Source organism: Plecotus auritus (genome assembly GCF_963455305.1).
Source record: "Plecotus auritus genome assembly, chromosome: 6".
Classification (NCBI taxonomy): domain Eukaryota; kingdom Metazoa; phylum Chordata; class Mammalia; order Chiroptera; family Vespertilionidae; genus Plecotus; species Plecotus auritus.
The window spans coordinates 65,991,185-66,005,657 of NC_137773.1; the positions used below are offsets into that span (position 1 = coordinate 65,991,185).

A 14,473-nucleotide genomic window follows, 5' to 3' on the forward strand; every position below is an offset into this window, starting at 1 on the left:
TGCAAAATATAGCTCTGGGGAAAATTCATAGTTTTTTAACTTGTAAGAAATATGTTTAAAAAGGAGCTATTAAAATAGGAAGATAAAAACATATGGACTATTTAAAAAAATATGTTTTTATTGATTTTAGATAGGAAGGGAGAGGGAGAGAGATCGAAACATCAATGATGAGAGACAATCATTAATTGGCTGTCTCCTGTAGGCTGCACACTGGGGATCTAGCCGGCAACTCGGGCATGTGCCCTGACCAGGAATGGAACCGTGACTCCCTGATTCATAGGTCAATGCTCAACCACTGAGCCACGCCAGCTGGGCCAAGTGCATGGAATATTGAAAACTAGATTAGATAACACAAAACTGAGTCTGGTAAATCTGTCTTTTAATGTTAATTTCCTTTAATAGGCTAGGTAAAGATCTAGTTTTATTTTTCACTTCAATTTAGAATACAAAACTTAAAAAGTTAAGGATCCATGTTTATCATAAGAAAAAAATACATTAGATTTGTACTACCTTTCTTTGTACTACTTTTCATTGTATTCTATAGTTGTCCTGTGAATAGCCATCAGGGTTTAATTCTTAATCCAAATTCAAAATTTCAAATTGACTCCAAATTATTGATGATAATTATTGACAACAATGAACCCCAAATTATTGATGACATGAGCAAACCTGTTTCTTAAAACCCAACCTAGATTGTTCTATTTAATGATGTAGGTTTTAGCTTCCTAGTTAAGTAGCATTTCCTGAAACATGTTCTATCATTTCTGTATTTAATGTTATCTCCATCTCCATACATATATACGTCAACCAATTTGTTGAACCAATAACTTTTATCATGTTATGCATTTGGCCAGGTTCTTGTGGAATTTGAAAAGCCTATTTGCACAGTGGGAACTAAATAGTTCATGTGTCCATTGCTCTGAGAATTTGATGGAGAGGATAAAGAGTTATATCCAAGAAAAAGACTGCAGGTCCTTTATGAAATGTACTATTTTGATGGTGTATTCATGAGTAAAAATTATAAAAATATTCTCCCTTAGTGTATATCCCTGTGTATTAAAGTAAATACTAGTAAGAAAAATAGACTTTCATGTTCTTGGTGAAAATGTAACCATTTCTTATTCAAAACTAACACATTGCCTACACTATGAGAGACAGTGGAGACAAAAACATAATCTCATTTTTCAACATATATTAAGAGGTTTTAAAATTAAACTAACACAGTCTCATAAAAACTATAGTTTATTGCAAATAACACTTAGGCAAAAAACCTGTGTGTGTGTGTGTGTGTGTGTGTGAGTAAAAGAAAAAGAGAGAGAGAGACACAGAGAGAGAGAGAGACTTAATAGTATTCTTCAGTCTGTAGCTTTATATATTAGTATTTAGGTTTTGACTCATATCCTAAATCTTATGTCCATATTTTAAAGAAAAAATATTTGAAAATCCTCTTTAGTGAATGCTTCTCTCCTGATCCCATGCCCACTCCCATACACACAAAGTGCATTGAAGATCACAATTCTGGGTTAGCTAAGAAATTTAGATTTAAATGCAGTGCATCAGAATTCCACTCAATAATATAATACTGTATATAAATATTCCATAACATTGAAGGCATATTATTAATAAATGTTTTATTAATAGACTATTAAAATAAAAGATAGGTAAAGGGAAAGGCCCTGAGAAAGCAAGAGTTAGAAAGGAAGAAGGAAAGAAATGATGGAAGTAAGAAAGTAAAACAAAAGAGTTAAGTTAAAGAGAGGAAATGTATATTTAAGTATCAAATATTCTAAAATTTTGTAAAACTTTGCATATTTAACATTTGGAATTGCCATTAAAAACCTAAAAAAGTAAGAACATAAATTAATTTCAGAGATTATTTTTTTCATGAGAACTAATTGTTAAATGAAGCATTCACTCTTTAAAAACACTGTGTTCATGTATTGTCATGAGAAAGCAAATCATATAGAAGAAGCTCATGTTGCAGGAGTTGAGATCTCTAACAGACATATTTTGTGCTTATATTGTAATTGTTTTTGCTCTTTTTAATTAAGGAAGGGTTGTCATTTATGGCTATGACTTTTTTCCCTGTTCTGCTTTATTTTATCTTTCAAAATTAAGAGTAAAAATTTCCTTAAAAAAGTAGTGAATATTTGCTTTTAAAAATAAGCATGTTCTGAATTTGCAGTAAACCTTCTCAAAATTGACTTAAAAATTAATGAAGTATACCCTGTTATTATTTTTGGAGTAATTCTAATTACTCATGTACTACAAATACATTATAATAATTATTATTTGAAAGGACTTGTAAAATCTGATGCCACTACAGGAGTCCAAATATAGAGAACTGGAAGGAAATATGATTAAAAGCTAAATCTTTCATACAAGTATAAGTATACACATACAAGACAATAATACAATGATCTTCATAATTCCTGTATATTACATTTTAAGATGTTCATGTAAATTACTTAAATTAAAATCCTTAAGTAGATGTTGGTCATTCGCTTTAAACATATTTTCCTTGAGTATATTTACTTAATATTTTTGTCATCTTTCCAGTGGCAATTTACAACTAAAAATCCATTTAATCATTTCTGCATGCCTTACATTTTATTGTTACTTTACAATTACTTTAAATATACTGAACAGTAATTAAATGTATGAGATGATTATAATATTGCTTATATAAAAACAAGTAAATACTGGAACAGACTCATTCAGTTATCTCTTAATTTCATCCTGGGTAGATAAAATTTATTTTTTGACCTCATTAACCTCTTCCTTGGTATTAGTCACTGGTCCCCTTTCCATACTTCCCAAACTACTTGCCCTCAGGTACCGTTTTCACAGTCTTAGTAACAGATGCCAATTTATTGCACCTTAGGGGAATGTTCTTAAAATCTTGCATTCTAATATACAATTTTCTGAAGTTTTCTAATTCTAATATATGGTAACAGAATGATATAAAAGTAAGGGACTTTAGAGATAATTTGGTACAGTCCCTAAGAGCCTATTAGGACAGAACAAAGCCTGAATCCCCTAAGAAGGTGCAGTTGTCCCAATACCTTTCTGAATGTGTGCATGTTCATGAATGTGTCACAAATAGTTCTATTGCTTTCCTTTTTTTAATTTAAAATTTTTATTGTTTAAAGTATTACATAAGTCTCCTTCCCCCACTCCCCCATTGATTTCTCCCCACCCCCTTACCCCCCAGCACATGCCCTCCCCCCTTCCACCCTGTCTGTGTCCATTGGTTAGGCTCATAGGCATGCATACAAGTCCTTTGGTTGATCTCTTATGCTCTCGCCTCCTGCCTTCCCTCATAGTTTGAACAATCTGTTCGATGCTTCTATGACTCTGGTTCTGTTTTTTATTCATCAGTTTATGTTGTTCATTATATTCCATAAATGAGTGAGATCATGTGATATTTATCTTTCTCTGACTGGCTTATTTCACTTACCATAATGCTCTCCAGTTCCATCCATGCTGTTGCAAATGGTAAGAATTCTTTCTTTTTTACAAGCAGCGTAGTATTCCATTGTGTAGATGTACCACAGTTTTCTAATCCACTCATCTGCTGATGGGCACTTAGGCTGTTTCCAAATCTTAGCTATTGTAAATTGTGCTGCTATGCTATGAACATAGGGGTGCATATACTATCTTTTCTGATTGGTGTTTCTGTTTTCTTGGGATATATTCCTAGAAGTGGGGTTACTGGGTCAAATGGAAGTTCCATTTTAATTTTTGAGGAAATTCCATACTGTTCTCCGCAGTGGCTGCACCAGTCTGCATTCTCACTAACAGTGCAAGAGGGTTTCTTTTTCTCTGCATCCTCTCCAGCACTTGTCCTTTGTTGATTTGTTGATGATAGTCATTCTGACAGGTGTGAGATATTGTTTTGATTTGCATCTCTCAGGTGATTATTGATTTTGAGCATGTTTTCATATGTCTCTTGGACTTCTGTATGTCCTCTTTCAAAAAGTGTCTAGGTCCTTTGCCATTTTTCGATTGGATTGTTTATCTTCCTTTTGTTAAGTTGTATGAGTTCCCAGTTTTCTTTGTCTTCTTTTTCTTTCATTCTCTCTCTCTTTTAGAGATGAGAAAATGTGTTGTTTTTTTTTTTAAATTTCCGTATTTGAAGCATAGTTTTGTTTTCCAGTTTCATCCCCTTAGGCTTTTGAATAATATTATGCCTGCTTTAATTGAATCCATAGCCCCAAACAATATGATCACTGAAGTGAACTGCATAATGGTGTCTATTAAACAACATATGACTTTGGTGGAATTTTATAAGAATTTTTGTAACACGCTCTATATATTTCCACCATGAATTTTTAAGTCTTTGCTGACATTTTGGCATGTTGTCATTAAGCAGAACAAAAGATGCCATGTGGCATTTCCAAAAGAAGCATAAGATATGTGCTTTGATCAACCTAAGTACAGGTTATCCAGTTGGCTCTATTGTTATTGTAACTGCAAAAGGCCCGTCTGCCTCTAAAAGTCAGCTTTCATGCCCTACCCTGGTATCTGAAATCAGTATTAGAATCACTTGGGGAATTAAGGATCTTTTAGAATGTGTGTGTGTGTGTGTGTGTGTGTGTGTGTGTGTGTGTGTGTCTATGTAATAAGCAGAGCAGAAAGGTATGACACTTATCATTTACACATTTACATAAAATCAATAGTTGTCAAAGAAAATCAAACACTGCAAATTACCTGGATGTAATATGGCCTAGACGTGTTGGAGTGATGTATCCAGAAAATTTAATATTTGGGAAAGAAATGGACAAATTCTAGAAGAAAGCTGAAAAGAAAGGTTTATGTAGAAAATGGCTGTAATGCAGAGAAAAGAAAATTCCCTCAAAAGCAAAAATAATTTCCCCCCTCAATTTTGCTCCTGTTTAAGTGAATCTTAAGAAAAAAATTAAATATACAAGCCCACAAAGCAGATCTGCTTCCTCAATTTCTCAAACACTGCAGAACATCAAATTTATTAATTATTTTTCCTCACAGGAAAAATAAACAAGTGTATTCATTTCAACAGAGTCCCGGAAAACCTCATGAGTAGATCCAGTGCAAAATTATATTACTCTCCAGGAATACAGCACCTATCAGTATGTATTCATTTTGATGGAAAACAATGTATTGAATGCTATAAAATTCTTGAATAAACTTTTTAATGAAAGAAGTTTTAACCAAGTTGGTAAAATGTAGTCTTAATTTTAATTGTCTCCCCCCCCCCTCTTTTTTTATACAAGTAATTCCTGATGGCTGTAGGTACGACATGGGGATATGTGAATAATAAGCCTTTTGTGTGGTTGATCAGTTCAGTTCGCTGTTTGCTTACAAGTTCAAGCAGTCAGGAAGTGGCTGGCATGGCATCCTCTCTTCCTTTGCTGTCAAGGCCCTTCAAGCCTCACTGGGACAAGAAACATCACATATACTGAGAGGATTGCTAAAGGCTATGAAATGTTCCGGCATACCCCATCTTTCATAGAACAATTTGATATATTAGACATAATAAATATTGCATAACCGTCAGGATTTTGGCAGTGGAAGGGGAAGCTGAGAACTTTCACTTTTTTCATTATTAAATGATTTTTATTTTAACTCTGTAATCTCCAACTCCATTTAGCTTGACAATACAGTTAAACCATAAGAATAAAGAGGGAGGGTGCTGACATTTTACAGGAAAATACATGAAGTCTGATCTATACTATGAAACCTTCATAGCAAACTCTAAGAAAAGATTCTGTTTACGAATGATGGTAAGCACTGCCAGCTTTCACATTTTGGTGCTCAAAGCATGTTTTTCTCCAGAACAAGTTTCTGCTGCAGCTACTCCCTCTAGCAGTTCCGTGAACCGAGGAAAAGGGAACGGAACACCAAATACATTCTTCCCAGTAAACAAATAGAGGGAAAAGGAGGAAAGTTTGACCACGAATCAAAAGGATCAGGGGGTTGTTTTGGAGTGGTTGAACATATTCAGTCTGTTCCCCAGTCCCTTCCCACCCCCGCCCAGCCTCTCCTCTCCGGGCTGCACCGCCTCCTCCCTCCTCGTGTCTTCCTGCGGGAGCTGCTGTGCCAGAGGTGGGCTTCGGATGCTCAGACCCGGCAGTCCCAGCGAAAGCAGAGGCTGTTGCGACACCGAAAGCATTCAGTTTCTTCAGGACTGCTTGTGAATGGAGCGTGAAGTCCAACGATGCCCACGCTGATCAGAAGTCTGGAATTTCTCGCCCGGAAAGCCTCAGCTGACCCCAGCAGAAGCCAAGTCAAGGAGGGGGCTCCCGCACCTCTCCTTGAGTTGATATGCAAAATAGTTACGTCAGCTGTGGGGGCGGGGCACGTCCGGTTGAGTGACAGCAGCTCTTGCTTAGGGAGGAGGTGCTAGAATCAGCCTGGTTCAGTGACTGAGACAAACCTGGAGGTGAGAGGAACTGGTGCTGTCCGCTGTGCTGTGGGTGCTGAACCTGGGACGCGAGCAGACCAGTTGCTCTGGCATCTGGAGGCAACGCCCTCTTGCACCCTCTGTGCCCTGCGGGACCGCTTCGCCAGCAGGACTATATCAACTTGACAAAGGAGTGTGGTAGCGGACGTGGGAGAGAGTCCTCTCTTTGCCACCTGGGCGCTCATTCAGGCGTGACTTTGGAGATTTCTATAGTTTTAGACCAAACTATTTTCATCTTTTCCTAGCTAAGAGGATCTTTTTAGTTTTTTAATTATTATTTTTATCGTGATTTCTATTTCCACACATTTTAGGGATCTTTCTGGGAGACTTTTTTTGACTGATAAAATAAGGTAAGAAAAATATTGTTATAAATTATTATAAATGGGGGAGGAGGGAGACCCAGACTACCATACAAAATTTAAAAGCAAGTCATGTTTATTTTTATAATTTGAAATGGTACTTTTTTCAGTGATTGCAATAATTATTTAAATGATTATTATCATTATTATTACAAGAACATCTATTGGTGATTATGCACTGGATTCTAGAGGGGAAGTTGAGGGCTTTGCTTTTTGTGTGAAGTTAATGTCATCATGTTACATCCTGCTTTATAAATATAAACATTTGTAGAGCAACACGTCCAGCATTTCTCAAGGAGCAGGAACAATTCAACGCAAGCCCCCAAATATTTTGTTAATAAATTACAGTAAATAAGTCAACCAACAAGTTGTTTAAAACAAATGTATTCTTGAAGACATATGTGAGTGGACTAATTTCTGATTTACTAATATTACCTCTGGTATCTAAAGCATAGACTACAAAGTGCAGAGCTCTCTTAACATGTTTGGAGGGGAGGTGCTAGGAATAGGAGCATTTATACCATGCTGGGTTTATTTAGATGTATTGTTATGCAGCAGATCCAAATAAAACTTGTGAAACTCAGTCTCTGAAAATACTATACCCCAAGGTCATGTGCATTTCCAAGTTGGGGGCTGTTTGTTCTGCTGTTGACTAGTAAATGTCATCGCCTCACACCCCCTCAGGTTAGAGTTGGATGTAAATGGGAAGCTCTGATTTAAATACAGTTTTAGCTTGTATTGTAGTCGCTATTACTGTTGGTAATTGAATGGAACTCAGAAGCGTGGGTTGAGAAAATGTCTCGCTATTTCAGCAATGTTTAACCTCTTGCATGCTTAACAGAGAGCTTTTCTCTACTTAGGAGATTTTCTTTTGAAGCTATTTTCCTTTTGTCAATTGGCAGTGTGTTCTGAGTGTGTTTGGAGAAAGAATTCAGTGCAGAAAACCACCAAATAGTACTTCTCACAGTGAATGATTATTAAATGATAGAAGTTAGCTGGTGCTGTGTGTTTTTCATTACTATTCAGACTTTGAAACACATGATGGCTTGTTTGATAGATAGAATTATGATCTTTCATTTATGACATTTAGTGACATCAGATTAAGTGTAAATGATGGCTGGGAAATGATTGGGGTAGGGGTTCCTTTGCATTTCATGGGAGAGAGTCCACGTTGCAACCAGTGTTCTATATTTATAGTAATGGGTAAAATAATAGCTGTTGCAGAGTTAGTAATTATTGCTTAACTGACTAAGGCTATGTTTTTCAGCAATTAAAGATTTACACTGAGTTCAAGTATTTTTATATTTTTAATTATAAAAATTTCTACTATAGTTGCATTATATTTACAGGGATGAACTTTAGCTTTACAGTTTATAATTTAAAATAATTCCTCTCGGTAGAGATTTTTTATTTTATTTATAGCACAGTCCTACACAAGAGTGATTTTTACAAGGAATGGATATTATTGCAAATACCAGAGGTCAAATGTAAATCTCTTTAAGGTTTTTTCATGTTTTGCTCTAAGCAGATGTTCTTTGTAGGATTTATGTCAGTCATGTGATCTTACATTAAATATTGCTACAAATTTTTAAAAACAAGGCAGGTAGAGGAGCAAAGCAGGGTATGTGAAACACTGAGCCGTGAAGCTGATACCAAACAGACTTCTATAAATTTATGTGGCATCATTCTTCTATACATTTTTCATTTTGTCTTTGAAACTAATTATCTTGGTATAAATATTCAGACTGTGGAATTTCAAACAGAATCGTGGCTTCTTTTAATTTTAGTTTTATTTTCTTATATTGAAACATCAACATATATTTTACTTTTATAACTTACTTGAAAGGCAGTATATATATATATATATATGTATATATATATATATATATATATATACACACACACACTATATTCACCCAACTGTATGAGTATCTCATTGACTTCTTTTTGCATAAAGTTTTCCAAGATGTATGTCTTTGTTCGAGTATGAATGGTTATCTTGAACTACCAATATCTGGAATTCTTTCAAATGAAGTTTCATATTGTCAGAGTTTTATGCTTAAATGCTGAAAGCAAAATATTCAACTGACATATTGAATCAGCCAAAGGTAGATTCAATTAAATTGATTTTTAAACATATTTGGCCTTTGTATCTTACTTCTGAAGAGATAAAATTAGTTGACCATAATTAGCTCAAATTTAGCATATAGAAAATACTATTTGGAAACAGCATATGATTCCTACTGTAAACAAATAAAATTACCATCTTTGAAGACACCTATGAAATATATTCAAATATGATGGCCCTTCATTAGTTCTTTGTGCCACAAAAATGACCATGTTTTGGAGTTATAATTTGTCCATGTAAAATTCAAAGGAATGTTCAATCCAGTAATGGATAGCCTCCTAAAGCACTAATTCATTTCCTTACATAGGCACTGCAAGTGTATATAGCACTTTTTACTTCAAGATGATGAACTTTTATAAAGTGCATAGGAAAATTACTGAAATAATTCAATTATGTTATATGACATGCTCAAGTTGTTGTCTTTCTTAGTTGTTTCTCAGTTTCTTAAAGCACATTGAGCTAGACAAAAGTAAAATAAAAAAATATGGCTGGACAGATGTCTTTCTTTCTTACAAATAAGATAACTGTGTGTTTAGTGAGATTTAATCTAAAGTTAAAACACTTTGGGTTAGGTTATCAAGGCTACATATTTATTTCTTTTTTATCTACTAACAGGTACAATAGAGAAATACAGAAAATAATAATAAGCCTAAAATATGCTAAAAAGTTTGAATGAATTTACTTTTTAAAAGTAACATTAAATTACATTCAGGAAATTATGCGAATAATAGTTTATTGACAATTTTCTTTCTTTAATGCTCATTTATCAATTCGACCAAAGACCCTGAATAGTAGGTTCCTATTAGTCCTTCATATTTGCTCAAAATCACATACTAACTTTAATATTTTTATTACTTAATATATTACCAAGTTCAAAAGACCCTTATGAATAAATAGGCTAGAAAAAAGTACTTCCTGTTGTTAATATCATTGTAACAGCTCTTTGAACAATTATCCTTTGCCAAACAGACTTAATCACTTCTGCTCCAACACCTCTACTGTCCTTTGGGTATAGTCTACTTGAGGTGAGCTGTAGGATCCCTAGTGGAATATCCTATTCCATCAAATAGGTCACCACCATAACAAAACAATTAATCCCTTTGAGCTTTAATTACCTTGATATTGAGGAAGTTAATATTATTGTAATGGATGAGATGGCGTTTTTGGTAAATTCAGAATTCCAGGATTCCAATGTATTTTCTGAAAGAGGAATTAAACAATAGTATACGCATGAATGTGTATGCATGTGTGAGTATAATTTTGGTAGATTCTCTTCTACCGTAAACATGCAATGAGAATGATGTGGAATATTTAAGTTCAACAAATGCTGCTTAATATAACAATAATTTACATAATAAGCTATCATACAATATATACATTTTAGTAGCAAATGTGTCATCAAATTATTGTTATTTTTTATTTAGGCTAGTATGCTTGAGCATAAACAAGTTGTTTGGCATGAAAGTATCATTCAGGAGCTCTCATGCTGATTGACAAGGGACGGGGCAATTAGAAATGAAAATTTGCCAGGAACTGGAAAGAAAATGGATGTGTACATAACAAAGAGTTTACAGTACTACATTGATTCTGAGAAAATATGAATTCTGAAAGTTATTCTCTAAAAAAGACATTTCAGGTTTACTTCCTGGACCTCTTTGGGTAAAAAGCCATATACTTCTAAGGGACAAAGTTTGGATATTTCTACACCTAAAACATTTTTATTCCTAAGAAGAACAGCTTAACTCTGAACTTTCTTTCTTTAAAACCAAGTAATTAATATTAATTTAATGTGAGTTTTGTTATCAAATTATGTAAATCTCTAAAGCAAAGTGGTTGCTCAGTGAGTTCATTTGCATGTCAATACAGAGAATATTTTTCCAACTCATAACTATTTCTTAACATTGCCAACAATTCTCAAGCACAATGCAAAAGATTTGAAAATACTTTTTAATTAAGTTTTATTTATATATGTTCATTGTAATTGACAGTTAAGAGAAAGTTACTTTAGTGGTATATTTTCTCTATGTATCACCAAGGTAGTAATTAAAATATACCTACAGTAGCAATTAAAACAACAAACCTCAACTATGTTCCCTAAAGATGATGATGAAATGGAAGTAATTTACCTTTCATGGTTGGACCACTTCCACCAAACACATTAGACAGTGTTTTCATGACCACCAGGGACTTATTTTTCCTAATTTCTAAAACCCCAAAAGTGAAGGGTCTTGCTCTCATAAAGAGACAAATGCCCCCTTGCACTCTATGGTAATGTGGCCCTTTTTCTCAAAGCCACCATAATTGCTGTGACCTTGGTGTCAATCAGACTCTGAACTGTCTCATTTAGGTTTAAGAAGGTAGTCCCATTCAACTTTCCAAAGAAAGAGAGCCAGTGAGTTGTTACTATTAAACACATTTGAGGTTTCATGATAGATTACCTATTGATATTTAAGCATAAGGTCTTTGATTTGCTTATACATTTAAGAAGAGGAAGAAGACAGAAAAAATTCCCATCCAAAGTATTACTATTTATTCATATTAAGCCATTTCATCCATATTAAGTCATTTAACATTTACTAGTACATAACCATGTAAAAATTAATATTATCTTCATTTTATTTTATTATTATTATTTTTGTTTTATCTTCATTTTAGATATAAGAAAACAGAAGCTCGGATCAAAGCTCTCCACCTCTCTAGCCCATGATCACATAACCAGGAATAGGTGAATTAATCAGTTAAACCAAGTTCAGTCCTCTTTAACCTACACTGCTCTAGAACCTCTATTTAGGTCAAATAGTCAATTGTGTGTGTCTTAAAACTTTATTTTTGGTGATACTATTTTTACTAAATGTGGATGTTCCCAAATCCTTTCCTTAATTATTGTTCTATTAAAATTATTTAATAGTATATATTCTTTAGAGAGCACAATTCCAAAGTTTTATGACGTTTTTCCACTCTAGCAGGTTTTGCTTAGTGGATAGAGCATAGGCCTGTGGACTGATGGGTCCTGGGTTTGATTCAGGTCAAGGGCACATACCTTGGTTTGCCAGTTCTAGAACCCCAATCCTGGTTGAGACATGTGCAGGAGGCAACCAATCAATGCATCTCTCTCACATCGATGTTCCTCTCTCTCCTCGGGTGAGGAATAACTAAAAAAGAAGAAAAAGTTTTCCCTCCATATTTAATGTTAGAGAGGTGTTATTTTATTTGATTTCATAGACTATTCAAAATATTAGCAGCAGACAATATTTATCTTTGCATTTCCAATAGAATGAAAAGCAATATAATAGAGTAGTTAATGTGTCTTAAGAGTTTTATGTTTTTGTTTTCATGTAGTATTTAGTCTGACTAAAGAGGTGAGCACTGGTGGCAGTAATTATAACACAGCTCCTGGGTGAGCCGCAGAGTTGCATCACATCCCCTAGCGAATCCTCATTATCCAAGTTTTGGGTTGTCCTTATTAAATGGATCCCAAAGGACATAGAAAAGTTTGATTTGTGGAGAAAGTTTATAGGGCTTTTATTAACAAGGTGTGTCCCCCAAATGTGTATGCACTTTGAATGATTATAAAGTCAGCTTTTATTGACATACAGTTTATTGTGATAATTAATTGAGTTATCCGCCATTGAAATGTATACACATTTTTGGGACACCCTGTATTTTACATATTAGTTAGCAATACTCTGTATTTTACTTTTGAAATGAACTCTGATATAAACATTTTTTATTGAATTTATTGGGGTGACACTGGTAAACAATATAGGTTTCAGGTGAACAGTTCTACAACACATCATCTATATTGTATGTTGACCCCCCTGATATATCTCCTACGGCAAGGGAAACAAAAGGAAAAATAAACAAATGTGACTACTTCAAACTAAAAAGCTTTTGCACAGCAAAAGAAACAGTCAACAAAATGAAAAGGGAACTTACTGTATGGGAGAACATATTATTCACCAATGATACATCTAATAAGTGGTTAATATCAAAAATTTACAAAGAACTTATAAAAACAACATCAAAAAATCCCACCAAACAATCCAATTAAAAAATGGGCAAAGGACCTAAACAGACACTTCTTCAAAGTGGTATAAACATTTTTAATCTTGAATTTTCTGTGCCACTTTGTATACATTGAATTTAACTCTGAGTTCCTCATTCTCTGTGGAGCCCTGCAGGAAGTCCATTCACTCCAGCAGCTACAATTACTCTCTCTTCACAGATGTCTTCCAATTCTATAGCTCTGGCCCAGATTTGAACTCCATTAATGTATTTACAAAGGTCTACTAGACATTTTAACTTTGATTTGATGGTGATAGTACAAACTCCATGAACTCATCATCTTATTTCTGACATGGCCCCCAATTCCAATTTTTCTGCCCATCATTTTATGACACACTCTTTTTTTTCATTCACTCTTTTTTTTCATTCATTCAAGTCTAAAAATTCATAGGTGTTTGAAACCTACAACATGCTTACTATCCTATATAATAAAGATGTAATATGCAAATGGTCATTACGCCGTGAAGCGTAATGACCAACTGGGTAACTACCGGTTCACGGATCAGCAGGAGGGTGGGGCAGCGAGCTACAAGTGGGCGGCGGAGAGCTACAGGAGGTGGCTGGGCAGCAAGCTATGGGTGGGGGGTGTGGAGGGAGTTACAGGAGGGTGGGGCAGCGGGCAGAGAGCTACAGGAGGGGGCAGGGCAGCAAGCTATGAGGGAGCAGGGAGGGGAGGGGAGCTATAGGAGGGCAAGGCAGCTGGTGGAGAGCTACTGGAGGGTGGCAGCAAGCTACTGGTGCACGGATTCGTGTGCAGGGCTACTAGTGCTATATATAATGAATCCCCAAGTTCTAACATTCATCCCTTTATAATGTTGCTTTAGCTAATTTGTTATTTCTATACTCTTCTCCTATAAGTTTACCTTGACTCAGACTGTTCTCGTGCAGCCAGAATTATTTTCACATTCTCTACATTGATCTCCCTAGCTCTTGTTTCTTCTGCTGTAATAATAAATGATAATAGCCACTAAAGTTTTGATGATTCATAATATGCCATGAAAGGTGTTCAGTACATATAAACATTATTTTGTTTTATATGCACAGCACCTTATGAGGTTGAGAGACCAAATCTTAAAAGAGTTATGTTGCCCACAGAGCTGGGATTCAGACCAAGCTCTGTCTGAAACCAGCTGCATGATCATAATTATTATGCTCTGCTGATACAGACTTCAAACCTCTTGTAAATTCCTCTTGATTAAAGTAAGCTTCCAAATGTCACTGTGTTCAGAAATCATCATTGACTCTTTAATTTTTACTATAAGTTGAAATTCTCTGCTTGTTTTTAAGATCATTCTAATTGATCCTACACCTTGCAAATAATCAAACTTATTTTTAAATTTCTCATTTGTGCAATGCACAAAATTAAAATACAGATGGATCAAAATATTAAGTATGATTCGTCCTTTCTATATAAACACAATGACCTATCTGGACTATCATGTCTGCAAGAATCCCGGCCTATACCCCACTCCTCTG

At 34.7% G+C, this 14,473-nt stretch overlaps 1 protein-coding gene across 4 annotated transcripts in view; it reads left to right on the plus strand.

The window, feature by feature from the left end:
• Positions 1–6,056: 6,056 nt before the first annotated feature.
• Positions 6,057–14,473, plus strand: part of FSTL5 (follistatin like 5) — a 618,951-nt gene continuing 610,534 nt past the window's right edge. For 2 of the 4 annotated variants that reach the window (XM_080673147.1, XM_080673149.1), the window contains exon 1: positions 6,057–6,795. The gene's annotated coding sequence lies outside the window, so the exon portion shown is untranslated. The remainder of the gene's footprint in view (positions 6,796–14,473) is intronic. The other 2 variants (XM_080673148.1, XM_080673150.1) reach the window with 1 other exon arrangement.